Source organism: Nansenia antarctica (genome assembly GCF_963989245.1).
Source record: "Nansenia antarctica genome assembly, chromosome: 17".
Classification (NCBI taxonomy): Eukaryota; Metazoa; Chordata; class Actinopteri; order Argentiniformes; family Microstomatidae; genus Nansenia; species Nansenia antarctica.
This window is the reverse complement of record NC_137687.1, coordinates 13252680-13273849: the sequence shown is the minus strand read 5'-3', so window position 1 is coordinate 13273849 and position 21170 is coordinate 13252680.

Below are 21170 nucleotides of genomic sequence, written 5' to 3'. Positions count from 1 at the left end.
AGTGACCAACTGGTTTCAAGTTAAAACAATTTAAACAGCAGCATTCAGCATTGTAGAAAAACAATTAGTTACTGTCTGATTTCTAGTTGTAGTGCCTTCAGTTCTCGTATCTCACTATGGGGAACGCCCCCTGCGTGACCTCATCAGAAACTGAATTACACTGCGCCAGCCCATTGGCTGGCCCAGGCGACGCTTGTGTCACGAGGGACGGGACCCTCCGCCTATATAACACGTACACACGGCATATTATGTCGTCCTTTGCCCCCTTCTCACTGGAGCTGTGCGGGTTGCTAGAGCTAAACAGTCCACAGATACGAGCGACCACAACACACACACACACACACACACACACACACACACACTGTATGGAAAGATTGAGCGGCAGTGACGGCCGCGCGCTGCAAGGAGAATCAAGGACCCCAATTGAAATAAGCCAGTGGCTTTCTTGGGTTTTTATCCTGTTAGTTGACCTTGTATGTAATATGTACTTTCATGTACCTACTTCTGCAAATCTTCTAATAAAGTTTTCAATCAATCAATCACTTAGTATTTATTCTTGATTATTTTGAACGTCTCGCTCAGCCCGTCAGTGACGGTGCAGTGTGTGTGTTAGCCCGTCAGTGACGGTGCAGTGTGTGTGTGTTAGCCCGTCAGTGACGGTGCAGTGTGTGTGTTAGCCCGTCAGTGACGGTGCAGTGTGTGTGTGTGTTAGCCGTGCTGTACGTTAACAAACACGTTTGTACAGCTGTTCCTTTGTGTCGACCTCCCTCTGTGCCTAGAGACTCTTACACTAACGTTACCACCAGGTGCTAGCTACGGTAGCTAACGTTACCACCAGGTGCTAGCTAGCTACGGTAGCTAACGTTACCACCAGGTGCTAGCTAACTAAGGTAGCTAATGTTACCACCAGGTGTTAGCCAGCTACGGTAGCTAATGTTACCACCAGGTGCTAGCTAGCCACGGTAGCTAACGTTACCACCAGGTGCTAGCTAGCTAAGGTAGCTAATGTTACCACCAGGTGCTAGCTAGCTACGGTAGCTAACGTTACCACCAGGTGCTAGCTACGGTAGCTAACGTTACCACCAGGTGCTAGCTAGCTAAGGTAGCTAACGTTACCACCAGGTGCTAGCTAGCTACGGTAGCTAACGTTACCACCAGGTGCTAGCTAACTAAGGTAGCTAACGTTACCACCAGGTGCTAGCTAGCTACGGAAGCTAACGTTACCACCAGGTGCTAGCCAGCTACGGTAGCTAACGTTACCACCAGGTGCTAGCTAGCTAAGGTAGCTAACGTTACCGATGCATCATCAGACAGAAATGAGCAACTGCGACTGCGCTGGCAGAAGGGTGAAAGAGGAGAAACGCTTTGAAATGGATACCATTTCCACCGACATAAGAAATATTGCCTCTCACGTAGGCTATTATGAAGGAGTGCACACAAATGATGAATGATTGTACAGTTGTCTATAGGCAAGAAGGGGCTGAAACCATTGTCATTGGTCATTGTCAATTGGTCATTGGACCATTGTCATTGTCATTTTTTTTTTTACAAAGCAAGCTGGGTTTATTTTCATTTGTACCACAATTCCATTGCAATTCAAAATACAAAATTGATAACACAAAAGACAATTTCTCTAGGAGAGAAGCAAGGCCAGCAAAAATCAACTTTTTGTAAAAATAAAATCCCTCCGTACTAAGTGGCAGACAGACATACATTTGGCCTTAAAATAAAAAAACGTCCATTGATATTCAAAATCATTAACACTTACCAAAGCCATGATATGATTATCTCCTAGTAACATTCTGTCATTGTATTCATTTCAGAAAAGCAGACGTAACTCACAAAACATTATTAACCCAGTACAATATCACCTACAAACCAGATAGTTGAGAAAATAAACAGAACAAATTTGAAAAGGAAAAGTCAAACTAGAACATTCTTAATCAATGGCATTCAACAACAGTGCTTTAGTGTCCCATAAAATAAGGAATGAATGGCAACTAAATATGATGTCATGTAAACAAAAATAATGCTGACTTGTGCATTTCAAGTCACCTGTAAAACTAAAGAATATTCTCAGAGATGTCAGTATGAGAAAAATGAGTTTAGACAACAGAAGGCGATGCAGAGATTATGAGTATAATGGACTTCATATCTTTCTTTTGGCAATGTAATTCTTCCTTCTTCTAGCACTGTGACTGCCAATGGCCACTTGTTCTAGCATAGATTAGTTTTTCTTAAGATGACTGACATACAGATGATTCACTTAATTAGACAAATGTACGCTTTGGATGAAGGCGTCTGCTAAAATGTCAAATGTAAATGAAAATCAATTCCTACTAAGCATAAATGGCACCTTACTGTATATAGTCATTGTCTTCCTCGTTCTCCTCCTCCTAAAAGTCATCAATATAGTGAACAAAGTCATTGTCACTGTGTTACGTCTTCTGCCTGGACTAACAGTAATAAGGATGCATGAACAAGGAGCTACAGTTTTCACTTCTTTACTGTCAACGTCAAGTTCAACAACCACATGTACATATCAATGCGCACCCACAGTATAGCAACAACATAAAATAGTCCCATGCCTATTGCATACATAACACACTGTCACTGTCAAGCACCACAGTGTCACTGTCACTGTCCAGCACCACAATTGGACATGAGGAATTGCTCCCCTGGCTCTGCTCCTCTTCATCCTCACTGTCCAATACTAGTATGTGTTCTGGCACATCATCATCATCATCGTCCGATAATACGATCAGTGGAGGAGGAGCGTATAACACAAACTCCCTCCCTAATGAGGCCATAACTGTATTCAAATAGAAGTCATTATCACTATTAGGCTACCGAGTATCAATCTCAATGGCATTCAATTGTCAGGATTCATCTGTGATATACAATTGCCTACTAATTACATGCCATTGAATATGTTTGCAATCTGCCATCCCGTAGCCTATTTATCATCATATTTTTCAATATACCTCCCAGTGTTGGCTCATCCTGTCTGAGGATGGGAAACAAGCAAGTCTCAGCAACACAAACCAGGATGTTCCTGACCATCCAAAGAGGTTTTGCGAGACCACTGATGTCTTGGCAAAGGAGAGATTCGCATCAGGAAGATTCTACTTTGAGGTGCAGGTCAAGGGCAAAACCGAATGGATTGTAGGAGTGGTCACAGAGTCCGGTAGCAGGAATGATAATTGTGCACTGTCACCTCAGAAAGGATACTGGACTATGTGGCTGGAAGCAAATAAATATGAAGCTCTCACAAAACATAGTCCCCCTCTCCTTGAAACGGAAGCCAGAGAAGCTGGGAGTGTTTGTAGATTATGAAAAGTGTCTGGTGTCCTTTTATGATGTGGAAGCTAGGTGTCATATCTACTCTTTCACTCGCTGCTTCTATATTATCATATAGTCATCAGTGTTTCCCCTAGGTTTGCTGCCTTGGGAGGGTGGCATGGATCCTCCACCAAGTCATTGTCTTCCTCGTTCTCCTCCTCCTCCTCAAAGTCATCAATATAGTGAACAAAGTCATTGTCACTGTCAAGCACCACAGTGTCACTGTCACTGTCCAGCACCACAATTGGACATGAGGAATTGCTCCCCTGGCTCTGCTCCTCTTCATCCTCACTGTCCAATACTAGTATGTGTTCTGGCACATCATCATCATCATCATCGTCCGATAATACGATCAGTGGAGGAGGAGCGTAGAACACAAACTCCCTCCCTACTTCATTCCCTCTGGTTGTCCAGGGGATCACTCTCAGGGGTGATCTGTCTCTGAAGCCAGGAGACGATACATGAGTGTCTCTCAGACGATGGTGGGACACAGAGGAAGAAGGATGACCTAAGAGAATAATGACATATTATCATATAGTCATCAGTGTTTCCCCTAGGTTTGCTGCCTTGGGAGGGGGGCATGGATCCTCCACCAAGTCATTGTCTTCCTCGTTCTCCTCCTCCTCCTCAAAGTCATCAATATAGTGAACAAAGTCATTGTCTTCCTCGTTCTCCTCCTCCTCCTCCTCAAAGTCATCAATATAGTGAACAAAGTCATTGTCACTGTCAAGAACCACAGTGTCACTGTCACTGTCCAGCACCACAATTGGACATGAGGAATTGCTCCCCTGGCTCTGCTCCTCTTCATCCTCACTGTCCAATACTAGTATGTGTTCTGGCACATCATCATCATCATCATCGTCCGATAATACGATCAGTGGAGGAGGAGCGTAGAACACAAACTCCCTCCCTACTTCATTCCCTCTGGTTGTCTTATCTATCTGCGGTCGCACCTCCCCACCGCCCAGGACGTACCCCAGAAAGCGGATCTCCCCCCGCCCGATCACGCACTTCGCTGGGTTGGCCGTGAGCCCCGCCCGCCCCAGCGACTGCAGCACGGCCGCTACCCGCTGCATATGCTGTGGCCACGTATCGCTGTAAATCACCAAAATCTAAAACAAACAAAAAACATTACTAAGAAATGTACCTTAATGTAGTTAAGGTAGATATGTACAGTATGGTCTATACAGATGTATAAATAGAGGCTATATCCAAAAGGTAGTGTGTGCAACCAGCAGTAGTGCAAAGACTACATGAGTGGTCCACAGGGAGGGGAGGGGGGGGGGGGGGGTACAGAGAGTTAATAAGCATCCAACCATTTCACCATGTGACCACTCAGAGATCTGCACCATGTGACCACTCAGAGATCTGCACCATGTGACCACTCAGAGATCTGCACCATGTGCAGCTGCACCTCCCCTGGCCTCGGCTACCGCACGGCCCTTCCCCTGGGGAAGTCCTCTCTGTCCGAACCCCCGTCGTCCCAGCTGGACGAGGCTGCTACCACCTCGGACCTGGGCACCACGAGCTCCGGAGCGTCCGTGCCGAGGACGCGCCCCAGGAAGTGGATGTCGTCGGCGGGCGCCGCTCCAGACCTGTCCGGGGCGTCGGCCGGAGCGGAGGTGAGCTCCATCACCTCCGACTACTCCACCACCTCCTCCGTCACCTTCCTGACGGGAGCGGAGGAGTCGAGCGCGGCGCCCAGCCAGGCCGGGGAGGAGGAGGCGCAGGGCGGCGGCGACGAGGCGGACGACGAACGCAGCGAGCTCGTCAGCGAGGGCCGGCCCGCGGAGACCGACAGCGAGAGCGACTACCCCGTGTTCGCCCCGTGTACAGCGGGGGGGGTAGGCGACATCCAAACCACCACCACGCCAGCAGCCTCGGAGCCTCAGATCCAGACGGAACGCACGGAGGAGGAAAAGCCCGATCTCCTCCCAGGAGTCGACGGGAGCGTCGCCACCCCGAAACTGGAACCCCGCCGCCTCTTCGGCTCCCACCGGCTGATCGAGTGCGACACTCTCTCCAGGAGACGGTCCTCCGCGCGGCAGAAGACGGACAGCGAGTCGTCGGTGGAAGGCGGGGAGGGGGGCGGCGGCAGTCCGCTGTCCCGCGCCCTGGAGGTGATGAAGAAGGGCCGGTCCACGGGCAGCCTCAGCTCCTCCTCCTCCCGCAGCTGCGAGTCCGAGTCACGCCAAGAGCCGCCTGCCGCCGCCGACGCGCGCCCCGCGCCCCCCCCCGAGCCCACCTGGCGCCTCAAGATCACGGAGAGGCTCAAGTTCCGTCTGCGCGCCTCCGCGGACGACATGTTCGGAGCGGGCGCCGCCCAGAGGAGTCAGAACTCCCCGGAGACCCGGAGGAGCGGCAGGAAGAAGAACATCCGCCGGAGGCACACCCTGGGGGGGGGCGGGCGGGACTTCGCAGAGCTGGCCGTCATCCACGACTGGAGGGAGCAGGGCGGGGGGGACCAGGGCGCCGAGCTGTCGGCCGTGGACCGCCTCAAACCCAAGTGCTCCTCTCAGGACTTCAGCATCCGGGAGTGGATCGCGCGGGAGCGGTGCCGGGCCGGAGTCTCCGGAGTGTCCGAGTTCTCCCACCGCCTGGACGTCGCCCACACGGTCCCCAAAGTGGACACTCTGGGGGGGGACAGGGCGCAAGCCCACCAGGGCACAACCGTGCCCACAGAGAGACCCTCCCCCTCCGCCTCCCCGGGCCCTCCCAGCACGGCGGGGGAGCAGGTGAACGGAGACGCAGGGGGGCCGCAGGGCAGAAACAAAGCCAGCCTCACCCTGGCGGCTGACGCACACCCGCACAAACTGTCCGGAGCTCAGGTGGTCCGATCCCGGTTCTACCAGTATCTATGAAACAGGAAGGGTGTGTGTGATAGAGTGTGTGTGTGTGTGTGTGTGTGTGTGCTTTTGAGAGAAAGAGAGAATGGGTGTAATCTGTACGTATGTATGTATGTATGTATTCTAACTAGGCTAACTGCACAATATTTTTTTTTACAAAGTATATATATATATAAATATATCTACTGTACATATAATGTGTAATGTGCTCATAAGAAATGGAGAACTGGAGTAAAACCGTTACAGCGGTTTGTTTGTTTGTTTGTGTGTAATCTGAAATGACTTCATACTGGAACAGACATGACATGAATTCACTTCCTCCTTTAAAGAGTAATGTTCACAAGACTGTGACAGGAACGGTCATGATGTGGTTCTGTGTGAAGGACTTGATATCTGGTTGAAGAACACTTCCTGTTGTCTGCCAGAGGACACTAATCATAGGGGACGTTGAAAGCATCGACTTGACTATTTCTGAAGAACCCTTCACCTACTTTTCAAGAGGAAGACATGTTTTCTAAGGAAATTACGGTTACAATTCTTCCCATTATAACTGATATGAAGAATGTACTATTCTTTATTATGTTGACTAACTAACATAGTTTCTTGTTACAATGATTGTCATAAACAACCTGTACATATTTTATTATTTTCTCTGTACTTGAAGTATGTTCATATTTTTTGAGGGCTGCTTTCTGAGCTGTGTACGGTTGGAAGTTATTGTTTTGACAGTGCATCATAACAGCCAGATATTTAGCTTGAAGGGCAGTGAAACTACCGTTTATATCAAATAAAGAATAATATAAGGGTAGCACTGAATAAATAATGCTACGCTTGGTACTACAATTATTGTTTAAAAAAAAAAGAAAAAAGAAAAAAAGTACATGATGAAGAAAGTGCCTCTTTTGAATTGATTTCCATAAATAGATAGGGTGCCATGTTTTTTCCACAATTGTCAAACACAGACAATGTATTCTTTTAATGACTGAACTGAATCATGTTAACACATGATTATTTTACTGTTTGGAAAAAAGGAACACCATGCAAAATTCTAGCTTCCGATTCTAAGACATTCCAGTCTGAAGTTGGCTGCGTTCGTAAATTCGCTCGGAGAGCGCCGGAGCGTCCACGTGACTGCCTCTGGTCCAATCAAATTACTTGGTTCCATTGCGACGTCGAGCCCAGTGTGCGCTCCGGCGAATTTACAAACGCGGCCGTTGTCTTTTGGGTCCTCAACACGTTGTTTTCATTTTGTATTCCTTTCACAGTGAATTTGAAATATTACGTTCATATTTCAATGTGTATATATTTCATTTCTTTGTATTTTTTTTTCAAGTTCAGTAATGAGCATGGTTACTTTATAACCTGGGAGAAACTGGGAGAAAATGTTCATCTCTCAAAACTGCATGAAACATTATTGCTTCCTAAGACAGTGACAACATCTCGCCTGTGTGCAGCAGAAACAAGGGTGCAACACCCTCCCTCAAGAAACACTGGAAATAAATCATCTTTATTTGATTGTGTATGTTTTCATCAGTCCAAATATTGACACATTATATCCAACACAACAACATCTACAATGAAACACATCTAGAACAACACATCTTTTAAATCTATTTAAATGATCGGTATGTTAGGATATAGATATTTTCATCTTATCTATCCATGTATGTGTGCTTATTGGTCAGTGGAGAGGGATTGTTTTGTTAGGTGACTGGCACCTTACAGGCCCGTGGTCTTAGGGTACTTCATAGTATCATAGCTTAGTATATCTTGAGTTCAACTTGGCCCATTAGGTGAGGTGGTCTACCCCCCTGTCTGTAGGTCTACCCCCTATCTGTCAATCTACAACCTGTCTGTAGGTCTACCCCCTATCTGTCAATCTACAACCTCTGTAGGTCTAGGTTGGGGTTGGGGTTAGGGATAGGGTTAGGGTTAGACATGCCAGCATGTACCAAGTCGACGTAGCACCTAACCCTAACCCTAGTTTTCCCACATGCACCGTCTTGTCAGCTCTCGCAGAAATCCGCTAATAAACTGTCGGCATCGTGGACCGTCGGCATCGTGGTCCGTCGGCATATTGATGCGGCACCCAGCAATTTAACCATAGCCTTTATATTTCCATTACGTTTATCACCAAGACCACGCTTAGATCAACTTCATACTCGTCTGCAATTTTCAGAAGCTGATCTTTAGTACAACGATCCAAAAACTGGATCTACATCTAGATTTACACACATGAACCCGACAGAGGTAGGCCTAGCTTACCGTGCTAGCCTACACGTTGACAGCCGAGTTGCAGTTAAGCCCAATTTATACTTCTGCGTCGAATTTACGCATGGCTATGCCGTAGCCTACGCAAGGGCTCTCCCAATTTACAGTTCTGCGTTGGTCGGTCTGTGTCGCGTTGGTCGGTGTACTCATAGCGGCATAATAGCATCTGTCATGGCTTCCGCATTTAGGCCTACGTGAGACTCGGAATCATGTCGGAATCATGTGCTACCAAGCGGACCAATCACAGTTCTTACGGTCTGCGTAGGTGTGTTGCGTAGTTCAATTTTTGGCGATGTGCACGAAAAGTTGCGGCGTAGGCTCCAGGGCCTACGCAGGCTACGGCGTAGATTTTACGCAGAAGTATGAATTGGGCTTTACGGCACACCTACGCAGACCGTTAGAACTGTGATTGGTCCGCTTGGTAGCACATGATTCCGACTCTCGTAGGCCTAAAGCCCAATTTATACTTCTGCGTAAAATCTACGCCGTAGCCTGCATAGGCCCGGCTACGCCGTAGGCTCACGCGCACCTCTCCAAAAATGTAACTATGCGGCACATATACGCAGACCGTAAGAACTGTGATTGGTCCGCTTGGTAGCACAAGATTCCAACATGATTCCGACTCTCTCGTAGGCCTAAATGCGGAAGCCATGACAGAAATGTCATTTACTTTTTCTGTAATTACTTATTAAGAAAGATTTGAAAAATTATGATAACCATCTTATTATCTTAGTTTAATGTAATTTCAATGCATTATAGACATTTTCTTTACAACAAGCATAACCAAAAAATCGCTATTATGCCGCTATGAGTACACCGACCAACGCGACGCAGACCGACCAACGCAGAACTATTAAGATCTAGCTCAACTGTAGTTCCATTTCAACAATGGTGGAGAGTGCACTATAGGAGGAATGGGACACTGCAGTAAACGTGCCTGCTGAGCTTATTTGGACACTGCTAATTCATAGACAAACCTCTATTCAATTGCAACCCATTTCTTTTGGATTAATTAATCGTAGTCCGTATATACTACAGGTGCAACTCAAAACATTTGAATATCGTGCAAAAGTTCATTTATTTCAGTAATTCAACTTAAAGGGTTCAACTTAAATATAGACTCATTACATGCAAAGTGAGATATTTAAAGCCTTTATTTGTTATAATTTGGATGATTATGGCTTACAGCTTATGAAAACCCCAAATTAAATATCTCAGAAAATGTGAATATTGTGAAAAGGTTCAATATTGTAGACTCAAGTGTCACACTCTAATCAGCCAATTAATCCAAAACACCTGCAAGGGTTCCTGAGCCTTTAAATGGTCTCTCAGTCTGGTTCAGTAGAATTCACAATCATGGGGAAGGCTGCTGACCTGACAGTTGTGCAGAAAACCATCATCGACACCCTCCACAAGGAGGGAAAGCCTCAAAAGGTAATTGCGAAAGAAGTTGGATGTTCGCAAAGTGCTGTATCAAAGCACATTAATAGAAAGTTAAGTGGAAGGAAAAAGTGTGGAAGAAAAAGGTGCACAAACAACAGGGATGACCGCAGCCTGGAGAGGATTGTCAGAAAAAGGCCATTCAAATGTGTGAGGGAGCTTTACAAGGAGTGGACTGAGGCTGGAGTTAGTGCATCAAGAGCCACCACACACAGACGGATCCTGGACATGGGCTTCAAATGTAGCATTCCTCTTGTAAAGCCGCTCCTGAACAACAAACAACGTCAGAAGCGTCTGACCTGGGCTAAAGAAAAAAAGAACTGGTCTGTTGCTCAGTGGTCCAAAGTTCTCTTCTCTGATGAGAGCAAATGTTGCCTCTCATTTGGAAACCAAGGTCCCAGAGTCTGGAGGAAGAATGGAGAGGCACACAACCCAAGACACTTGAAGTCCAGTGTGAAGTTTCCACAGTCTGTGTTGATTTGGGGTGCCATGTCATCTGCTGGTGTTGGTCCACTGTGCTTTATTAAGTCCACAGTCAACGCAGCCGTCTACCAGGACATTTTAGAGCACTTCATGCTTCTTTCAGCAGACAAGCTTTATGGAGATGCTGACTTCATTTTCCAGCAGGACTTGGCACCTGCCCACACTGCCAAAAGTACCAAAACCTGGTTAAATGACCATGGGATTCCTGTGCTTGATTGGCCAGCAAACTCGCCTGACATGAACCCCATAGAGAACCTTTGGGGCATTGCCAAGAGAAAGATGAGAGACATGAGGCCGAACAATGCAGACAAGCTGAAGGCCGCTATTGAAGCATCCTGGTCTTCCATAACACCTCAGCAGTGCCACAGGCTGATAGCATCCATGCCACTCCGCATTGAGGCAGTAATTCATGCAAAAGGGGCCCAAACCAAGTACTGAGTACATTATGTTTTGTTAGATGGCGTTAACAATAATGTGATCGACCACTGATAGTTTGCATGTTTTCCATCTAATGGTTGCATGTAAATCTGTGTCTAACTGCACATTTTGTTGTGTGAATGGTCAATGTATTCCAAATAAACTGAATATCATTTACACATTAACCATCTTCAGCTGTAGTTTCTGTGTCTGGCCTCTTAACTCTTAACATTACAAGTCAGCTCACCAAAAAGGACTCTGAGATATAATGTTTATTGGTGACTCAAGTAGCCATACTTGCTAGCTAGCTCCAGCTAGCTCCATCAGTGGTTACACCCATCAAATCATATTTTTTATGACCAACATTAATACCAATAATCACAATTTCCTTGTATTTCTTTGCAGTGCCAAAGTTGCAGCTGGAGCAGTTGTGTGTGTGGAGAGTGAGATCAGAGGAGATGTGACTATTGGTAACCTTTTATTTATTGGTAACCTTTTATTTTGCCCAGACTTACAGGTCTATCTAACCATTGCTGTAGTGCCATAGGGTTGCTTGGTTATTAAATATGCTATGTTTTCGTTTTGACAGGACCAAGAACAGTGGTCCACCCCAAAGCCCGGATCATCGCAGAGGCAGGTGCTATTGTCCTATTGTCATATTGTCATATTGTCTGGAGGGTGGTCTTCCGGAGGGTGGTCTTCCGGAGGGTCTTCCAGAGGATGGTCTTCTTCCAGCATTGGCATTGCCGTGGTGCTGGGAGTGGGACCATCAGGGCATACTTAAGAGAGGGAAGAGGTAAGGAAGGACATGCATCAGATAACTGATTCAAAGAACCAAGAGTGAGCTGTGAATGGCAGCTTGCTGTGTGGCGGATTGATTTATAAGTACAATATACTGTATATACCTTCTTAAAATAATGGCTTAATAGGCAATAGGCAAGTTCATAAGTGCCTAAATAATGGCTTATGTCATATTTTCAAGACAACACTGATAGTAAAAAAAAAAACTCACCTCGTTCTCTGTGGAGTGATCAGAGAGTCCAATCATTCTGACTCTCTCCTTCAGAGGAGACCGGTGGGTTGGCAGAAGTGGCCTTGTGACCTCTGGGACAACAGCAGGAGGAGGTGGTTCATCTCTAGGCCCGCTGGCCACCTGCCTGGCCTGGTCCCCTGAGGCCTGCAGCGTCTCAAAGTAAGCTGAGGCAAAGCTGTGGCATTGCTGTGGTTCTGGGACCATCAGGGCATACTTAAGAGAGGGAAGAGGTAAGGACATGCATCAGAGAACTGACGCAAATAACTAATAGAGTGAGCTGTGAATGGCAGCTTGCTGTGACGGATTGAAGTGCCTAAATAATGGCTTAAGTCATATTTTCATATTAAGTCATATACGTTTTGCAAAAAACTCAATAGGCTGAACCAAATATAGAATATATGATATTTTGGTAAAAACATCATTTTCCTCAAAAGTGACTTTTTAAGCCATTATTTTAAGAAGGTGACGATATGTTGAAGTTGGATTTGGGGCAACCAAACACTGGCACATGTCTGACAACTGATAGTGAAAAGAAAACCACTCACCTCGTTCTCTGTGGAGTGATCAGAGAGTCCAATCATTTTTGGCCGATGGTTGTTGGCCCTTCTGACTCTCTCCTTCAGAGAAGATCGGTGGGTTGGCAGAAGTGGCCTTGTGACCTCTGGGACAACATCAGGAGGAGGTGGTTCATCTCTAGGCCCGCTGGCCACCTGCCTGGCCTGGTCCCCTGAGGCCTGCAGCGTCTCAAGGCTTTATTAAAAAAACAAATCTGTACTTAGTTATGCATGTTTGTTCATATTGTTTAGTAATCTCTAAGCCAGTGGTTCCCAACCGGGGGTACGCGGACCCCTAGGGGTACGTGAGGGGATTGCAGGGGGTACGTGGCAAGATTTGGAATTATAATTTATTTCCCTTTCAATTTGGTGAGGTCTGTAACACAAGTGGTAGTCACGTCACATTTAAATCATGTTCACGATCATTTTCGCGCGCAAGTCAGCTAGGCCTGTCAGTATACCGCAAAGATGGACAGATGGCTAAAACGACCAGCTACAGTAACGGTCAAGAAAACTGAGGCAAAAAAGAAAAAAGGATCCCGCTATTATCTGGAAACATATGTTTTGTGGGGATTTACATGTACATCGGCTGATCCACCACAGCCACAGTGCTTTTTCTGCTGCGAAGTCCTGGCTAATAATTCAATGAAGCCATCCCATTTACAGAGACACCAGAGCACCAAACACCTAGCAACTGTTGGTAAAACTGACGACTTTTTCAAGCGAAAACTGTCAGAGTTCAAGTCAAGTCAGGCTACACTGAAGGAAGCGGCAAGTGTGTCAAGCAAAGCACTGGAGGCGTCCTATGCTGTTTCATTACTGGTGGCTAAGTAACAAAAAAAACACATTCAATCGCCGAAGATCTGATTTTGCCTGCCGCTATGATTTTGGCTAAAACTATGCTGGACAAGAAAGCAACTGACGCGCTCAAGTTGGTACCATTATCAAACAATACCGTCTCCCGTCGGATTGATGATATGTCCATAAATATTGTCGGACAAGTGGTGGATCAAATGAAGCAAGCAGGTCAGTTCGCTTTGCAATGAGATGAAATGACCGACGTTAGTGGGGAGGCTCAGCTGCTGGCTTTTGTGCGTTATAAAGAAGAGTCGGACATAAATGAGCATATCTTGTTTTGCAAGACGTTGCCAGGAAAGACAACTGGCGAGGAAATATTTTTGATTATTGACAGCTTCTTCAAAGACAACGATCTGGAGTGGAAATGCTGCAGTCACATCTGTACCGATGGAGGGTAAGGTGCGTGGGCTGCTTGGGCGTGTGATGAAGGTGAACCCCCAAATGAAGTGGATATACTGTATTATTCACCGGGAGGCACTCGCCAGCAAAAGGATGAGCCCCGAGTTAAGTGCAGTTATGGACGACGCAGTTAAGGTGATTAACTTCATTCAGTCCCGGCCAATGAACCACAGACTGTTTCAAACTCTTTGTCATGGCAGCGGGTCAGAGCATGAGCAGCTACTGCTTCACACAGACGTTCGCTGGCTGTCTCGAGGCAGTGTGTGTGTGTGTGCGTGTGTGTGTGTGTTGAATGAATTAAACATTGAGGTGTTTGGCCAGGTGGCACATGCATTGGCCAATTAGCTCATGTAGTCTAATTTTGAATGGCAGTGTTTTGAAATGGCAAACATGTGACTTGTTTTGAAATGGCAAACATGTCAGATTGTTGTGTCTTAGGCAGAGAACCGTGTTTAGTGCATTTAAAAAGTGCCATTTTGAATAGCAAAATGTGTGTAAAGCAGAAAATGTGTTTAGAGTTTTGGAGACTTGAGAAGAGGTTTTGCTCTCTGTGTGTCAGTTTAAATAATTGTGCTATGCATGTCATTTTATTGTGTTAGCAATTGGAAAAAACTGTAATAGAACACATGTACGGTGGACAGATACATATAGTTAAAAGTCCCAGTGCTGTTATACTGTATATCGGCACTCATGGAATGCCTCTTGTCCAATCAAATGACTTGGTCGGAACTAACTGTTGTATAATAAATGTTATATTTGCAAGTTAGTGTTTAATTGAATTTTTTGGGAAATAATGAACACGCATGAGTGAGGGGGTACTTCTGGCATGGCAAAACAGTTCAAGGGGTACACAAGACAAAAAAGGTTGGGAACCACTGCTTCTAAGCCAGTGTCAGGTCCCCCTGTGGTATATACATGACAGTGATGTTAGATCAAGTCAGAGTCATAATGATGACACTTTCATTCCAGTTCAAGGCCCAGGGGGCAACACTCACCAGGGGAATGTGGCTGGTAGTTGTAGAGACACAGTTGTAGAGGCAGCAGACTGCCCCTGCTCCCCCTGGCCTGGCCATTGGGTTGACTGCAGGAGGGTGGTCTTCCGGAGGGTGGTCTTCCGGAGGGTCTTCCAGAGGATGGTCTTCTTCCAGCATTGGCATTGCCGTGGTGCTGGGAGTGGGACCATCAGGGCATACTTAAGAGAGGGAAGAGGTAAGGAAGGACATGCATCAGATAACTGATTCAAAGAACCAAGAGTGAGCTGTGAATGGCAGCTTGCTGTGTGGCGGATTGATTTATAAGTACAATATATCGCCACCTTCTTAAAATAATGGCTTAATAGGCAATAGGCAAGTTCATAAGTGCCTAAATAATGGCTTATGTCATATTTTCAAGACAACACTGATAGTAAAAAAAAAAACTCACCTCGTTCTCTGTGGAGTGATCAGAGAGTCCAATCATTCTGACTCTCTCCTTCAGAGGAGACCGGTGGGTTGGCAGAAGTGGCCTTGTGACCTCTGGGACAACAGCAGGAGGAGGTGGTTCATCTCTAGGCCCGCTGGCCACCTGCCTGGCCTGGTCCCCTGGGGCCTGCAGCGTCTCAAAGTAAGCTGAGGCAAAGCCGTGGCATTGCTGTGGTTCTGGGACCATCAGGGCATACTTAAGAGAGGGAAGAGGTAAGGACATGCATCAGAGAACTGACGCAAATAACTAATAGAGTGAGCTGTGAATGGCAGCTTGCTGTGACGGATTGAAGTGCCTAAATAATGGCTTAAGTCATATTTTCATATTAAGTCATATACGTTTAGCAAAAAACTCAATAGGCTGAACCAAATATAGAATATATGATATTTTGGTAAAAACATCATTTTCCTCAAAAGTGACTTTTTAAGCCATTATTTTAAGAAGGTGACGATATGTTGAAGTTGGATTTGGGGCAACCAAACACTGGCACATGTCTGACAACTGATAGTGAAAAGAAAACCACTCACCTCGTTCTCTGTGGAGTGATCAGAGAGTCCAATCATTTTTGGCCGATGGTTGTTGGCCCTTCTGACTCTCTCCTTCAGAGAAGATCGGTGGGTTGGCAGAAGTGGCCTTGTGACCTCTGGGACAACATCAGGAGGAGGTGGTTCATCTCTAGGCCCGCTGGCCACCTGCCTGGCCTGGTCCCCTGAGGCCTGCAGCGTCTCAAGGACAGCTGAGGCAAAGCCGTGGCATTGCTGTGGTGCTGGGACCATCAGGGCATACTTAAGAGAGGGAAGAGGTAAGGAAGGACATGCATCAGATAACTGATTCAAAGAACCAAGAGTGAGCTGTGAATGGCAGCTTGCTGTGTGGCGGATTGATTTATAAGTACAATATATCGCCACCTTCTTAAAATAATGGCTTAATAGGCAATAGGCAAGTTCATAAGTGCCTAAATAATGGCTTATGTCATATTTTCAAGACAACACTGATAGTAAAAAAAAAAACTCACCTCGTTCTCTGTGGAGTGATCAGAGAGTCCAATCATTCTGACTCTCTCCTTCAGAGGAGACCGGTGGGTTGGCAGAAGTGGCCTTGTGACCTCTGGGACAACAGCAGGAGGAGGTGGTTCATCTCTAGGCCCGCTGGCCACCTGCCTGGCCTGGTCCCCTGGGGCCTGCAGCGTCTCAAAGTAAGCTGAGACAAAGCCGTGGCATTGCTGTGGTTCTGGGACCATCAGGGCATACTTAAGAGAGGGAAGAGGTAAGGACATGCATCAGAGAACTGACGCAAATAACTAATAGAGTGAGCTGTGAATGGCAGCTTGCTGTGACGGATTGAAGTGCCTAAATAATGGCTTAAGTCATATTTTCATATTAAGTCATATACGTTTTGCAAAAAACTCAATAGGCTGAACCAAATATAGAATATATGATATTTTGGTAAAAACATCATTTTCCTCAAACGTGACTTTTTAAGCCATTATTTTAAGAAGGTGACGATATGTTGAAGTTGGATTTGGGGCAACCAAACACTGGCACATGTCTGACAACTGATAGTGAAAAGAAAACCACTCACCTCGTTCTCTGTGGAGTGATCAGAGAGTCCAATCATTTTTGGCCGATGGTTGTTGGCCCTTCTGACTCTCTCCTTCAGAGAAGATCGGTGGGTTGGCAGAAGTGGCCTTGTGACCTCTGGGACAACATCAGGAGGAGGTGGTTCATCTCTAGGCCCGCTGGCCACCTGCCTGGCCTGGTCCCCTGAGGCCTGCAGCGTCTCAAGGACAGCTGAGGCAAAGCCGTGGCATTGCTGTGGTGCTGGGACCATCAGGGCATACTTAAGAGAGGGAAGAGGTAAGGAAGGACATGCATCAGATAACTGATTCAAAGAACCAAGAGTGAGCTGTGAATGGCAGCTTGCTGTGTGGCGGATTGATTTATAAGTACAATATATCGCCACCTTCTTAAAATAATGGCTTAATAGGCAATAGGCAAGTTCATAAGTGCCTAAATAATGGCTTATGTCATATTTTCAAGACAACACTGATAGTAAAAAAAAAAACTCACCTCGTTCTCTGTGGAGTGATCAGAGAGTCCAATCATTCTGACTCTCTCCTTCAGAGGAGACCGGTGGGTTGGCAGAAGTGGCCTTGTGACCTCTGGGACAACAGCAGGAGGAGGTGGTTCATCTCTAGGCCCGCTGGCCACCTGCCTGGCCTGGTCCCCTGGGGCCTGCAGCGTCTCAAAGTAAGCTGAGGCAAAGCCGTGGCATTGCTGTGGTTCTGGGACCATCAGGGCATACTTAAGAGAGGGAAGAGGTAAGGACATGCATCAGAGAACTGACGCAAATAACTAATAGAGTGAGCTGTGAATGGCAGCTTGCTGTGACGGATTGAAGTGCCTAAATAATGGCTTAAGTCATATTTTCATATTAAGTCATATACGTTTTGCAAAAAACTCAATAGGCTGAACCAAATATAGAATATATGATATTTTGGTAAAAACATCATTTTCCTCAAAAGTGACTTTTTAAGCCATTATTTTAAGAAGGTGACGATATGTTGAAGTTGGATTTGGGGCAACCAAACACTGGCACATGTCTGACAACTGATAGTGAAAAGAAAACCACTCACCTCGTTCTCTGTGGAGTGATCAGAGAGTCCAATCATTTTTGGCCGATGGTTGTTGGCCCTTCTGACTCTCTCCTTCAGAGGAGACCGGTGAGTTGGCAGAAGTGGCCTGATGACCTCTGGGACAACAGCAGGAGGAGGTGGTGCATCTCTAGGCCTCACCCTGGGATCCATTTCTCTAGTGAGAACTGATGCTCCCACCTCATCCTCATCATCAGTAGAACTCCAGAGGAGCGTCATGCTGCTGAGCATTGGCTCAGGCAGCAGTCCACTCACTACCTGAGGACCGACAGGGAGGGTAGCAGGGGGACGGGGAGCATCTGCACATTGCTGGTCCTCTGAGCTGGATCCGCCGCAGTCACTTTTGTCTGTATGGGTAAGGTTATTCACAGTTTCTATGTCTTACACACCTGTTCATTTCTTCTCCAGGTAAATGTGTTTTGCAATCACCTGCAAAGGCCAACTTCCTTTTATCTGCCCATCAAAACACCATTTAAATAATTAATTGGACCTTTTCATTAAGCCATTCTTCTGACACTGTTTTGGACCGAGGCCATTTCCCACTTTCTGATGAGCAAACAAGGTACCTGGTGTGGTCGGTGTGTCTTTCTCAGTCAACTTCTCTTCAAGAGAGAGGCACAACGCCTTCCTGGCCTCAGCTTCAGCCTTAAGGAGCTTCCTTTCGGCTCTCAAGCTCTTCACCTGGGACCTGCTTAGATGAAGCCTTCTTTTGGTGCATTTGTTCAGCGTCTGCTGTCCATTTAGACTGTTTAGAAGTTCTTCAATTCGCTGTTTCTGATTCAAAGAGGAAAAGCAACATTATCTGCAACCATAAGCAAACTGCAGACTTTCTCCCAAATCATTCAAGAGTATACTACTAATAATAATTCCTTATATTTATTTATAAAACGGATGGGTGAAATCAAGCAATCTGATTGGTTCATAGCCGTGGTATATTGAGCGTATGACCACAGCTACGATTAGTAGAGCCTCATCACAGTTCGAAATGAATACGCCTGTTTCACGGTCAACATTCCAAATATAACAGACTTTTAATTCAATCTCAAGGACATTTTATCAACTTGTTTGTATCAGCCATTTTATCAGCCTGTTTGAAAATGTGTCGAGACGTTTTCGGAGTGCCCTGCCTGCGTCCACTACAGCCGCGCGCTGTGACAACAGCACTTGTCAGCGTTCCAAATCCGTTACAATATATCAAACACATACCATACTACAATCCGTTACAAACTAACAAACGTTTCTGAAGCTAAGGTAAAAGATATGGAAAAGGAAACATTTCAGGTGAATTTTGACCTCCTGGGTGGCCTAACTATGGAGGAGTACGTGGTTAGAGTGCTCTCCAGGTAAAGTTACACATAAACGGCGACATACCGAGATAACTGACGGAGAGCTGGACCAACTGGAGAAAGACCGAAGTGAACACAACACCGTGAAGCAGACCACGTGGGTAGGGAAGTGCTTTGAAGACTGGTGTCAGAGTAAAGGTGTGGTCGTGGACTTTCAGACAGCGTCAAAACAGCAGTTAAATGGCATTTTGAGAGAATTTTATGCAAGTAGGTGAATGTGTTCCTCCACCTAACAAAAAATGCAAGCCCAGTAACGATACAAGTGCAAGTTATCCTGCAGTTTTTTAGTGGGTGTACAATCAACGGAGACGTCCAAATTGTAAATAAATAGATGCAAATAATGAAAATGTGTAAATAAATGCTAAATTCCTATGAAATCTACAATGCTAGTAGCCTAGGCTAATGAAAAAGAATGTTAGTGTTGTTGTTGCTTAGCGACCAACTGCAATAAGAGGAGCTATTTTATTTGAATAAAAACTATTTGAATTTGAGTGTGCTTTTCTAATTAATATTGACAGTGTTGGTAACCGTTTTATAAAAGCAATAGCTCACTTCAGGCCAGTGGTATATGCTTATTATAATCTCCGCTATAACCTCCGCTTCGCGTCGGGCCGAACAACGCCCCCTAGCTGTGATATAATAAGCATATACCACTGGCCTGAAGTGAGCTATTGCTTAAATATACTCACCATTGAGAGGACATCAGGGCACTCTCCATTCTGACTGCCTTCCTCTGCATAATAGATCCTGAGCTTCAGGTTGAAGTTCTCCTGCTTCAGCTCAGAAATGAGCTGAAAGTTAAATGAATATGCTTATGCTGTTTGAGAGTTTACAGAGTTTATCAAACATGTAAAGCTGAAGAGAAAAAGAAGACATTTCTGATGTGACCTACATTTCTACTGTCGATCCTAGTCCAGTGACGACTGGAAAAAGGATCCATGCTGTGAAATACAATATCAGACAGTTTGAAAACAATCCTTGTATATCTCATCCTGTATCTTACAGTAAAATGACATTTTTAAATGTAATTTACCAAACACTGACTGAATGAATATGAGTAAATGAGATAGAACACATACTTATCACAAATATCTTATTTACTCTCCTGGTTACTCTGCAATTTACTCTCCAGCTGCTCTGCTCAAAGAACCGTTTGAGAATGATTGTTTTGACTTGAACACCTTGGTTAATGGAATCTTCAGCTTCAGGAGCACATTGTGACATCACATGCCATGAGAGAACCGATGTGATTGTTTGGTATTTTTTGAACTTTTTGTTGCCATGCGTAAGTGAAATTTTGTTTAGAAAAGTTTCAATGTTTTGATTATGCATTCATGGGGGGACATGCATACATGTAACACGGGTAGGCGCAATAAGCCATGGCTTCAGCCTACACCTTTTTGGTCCTGGTGTTATGCATTGTGACTGTGTACATTTTCTTATATATGTATTGTGAATTGTATAGGGGACCAAAATAAACATTCTCAATCAATCAATCAATCAATTACCAAGTTCTGTCTCATCTCACAGGAAGTCTTGCAGGGTCTGTTTATCTTGTGTGTTTGTTTATTTACATCCACATACAGTAGCAGTCAACAACTGAAATCAATGACAAATGGCAGCATAGGTAGCATACACACAATAGCATTGATACATTGATACAAGTCCAAATAGATAGATAGATAGATAGATAGACTTTATTTGTCATTGTTACAGTACAGGTACCAAACAACGAAATTTAGGAGGGGAGGCTCCCCTGGTGTTTAGGAAAGGAAAAAGAAACACATTTTGGAAAAAGCATAGATGCATAAAAATCACAAGAAGGTAAGGAGCTGGTTTACATCAATAGAGGCTATGTACACAATCCACTGTACTATACTGCACAGATAGTCAACTAGGGTTGTCATATTTCACAGAAAGTCTTTTTTCACATTATTTTAAAGTGTCACAGTTTGCAGGCTTGAAAATGTACATGTTTGTGCCTCAGCACTAGCTGCCATACAATCCGTCCGGACTGTCCTGGGCCCAGAACTTAGGCCTTTTCTGTGTTCAGGGCCTTGACGGCCC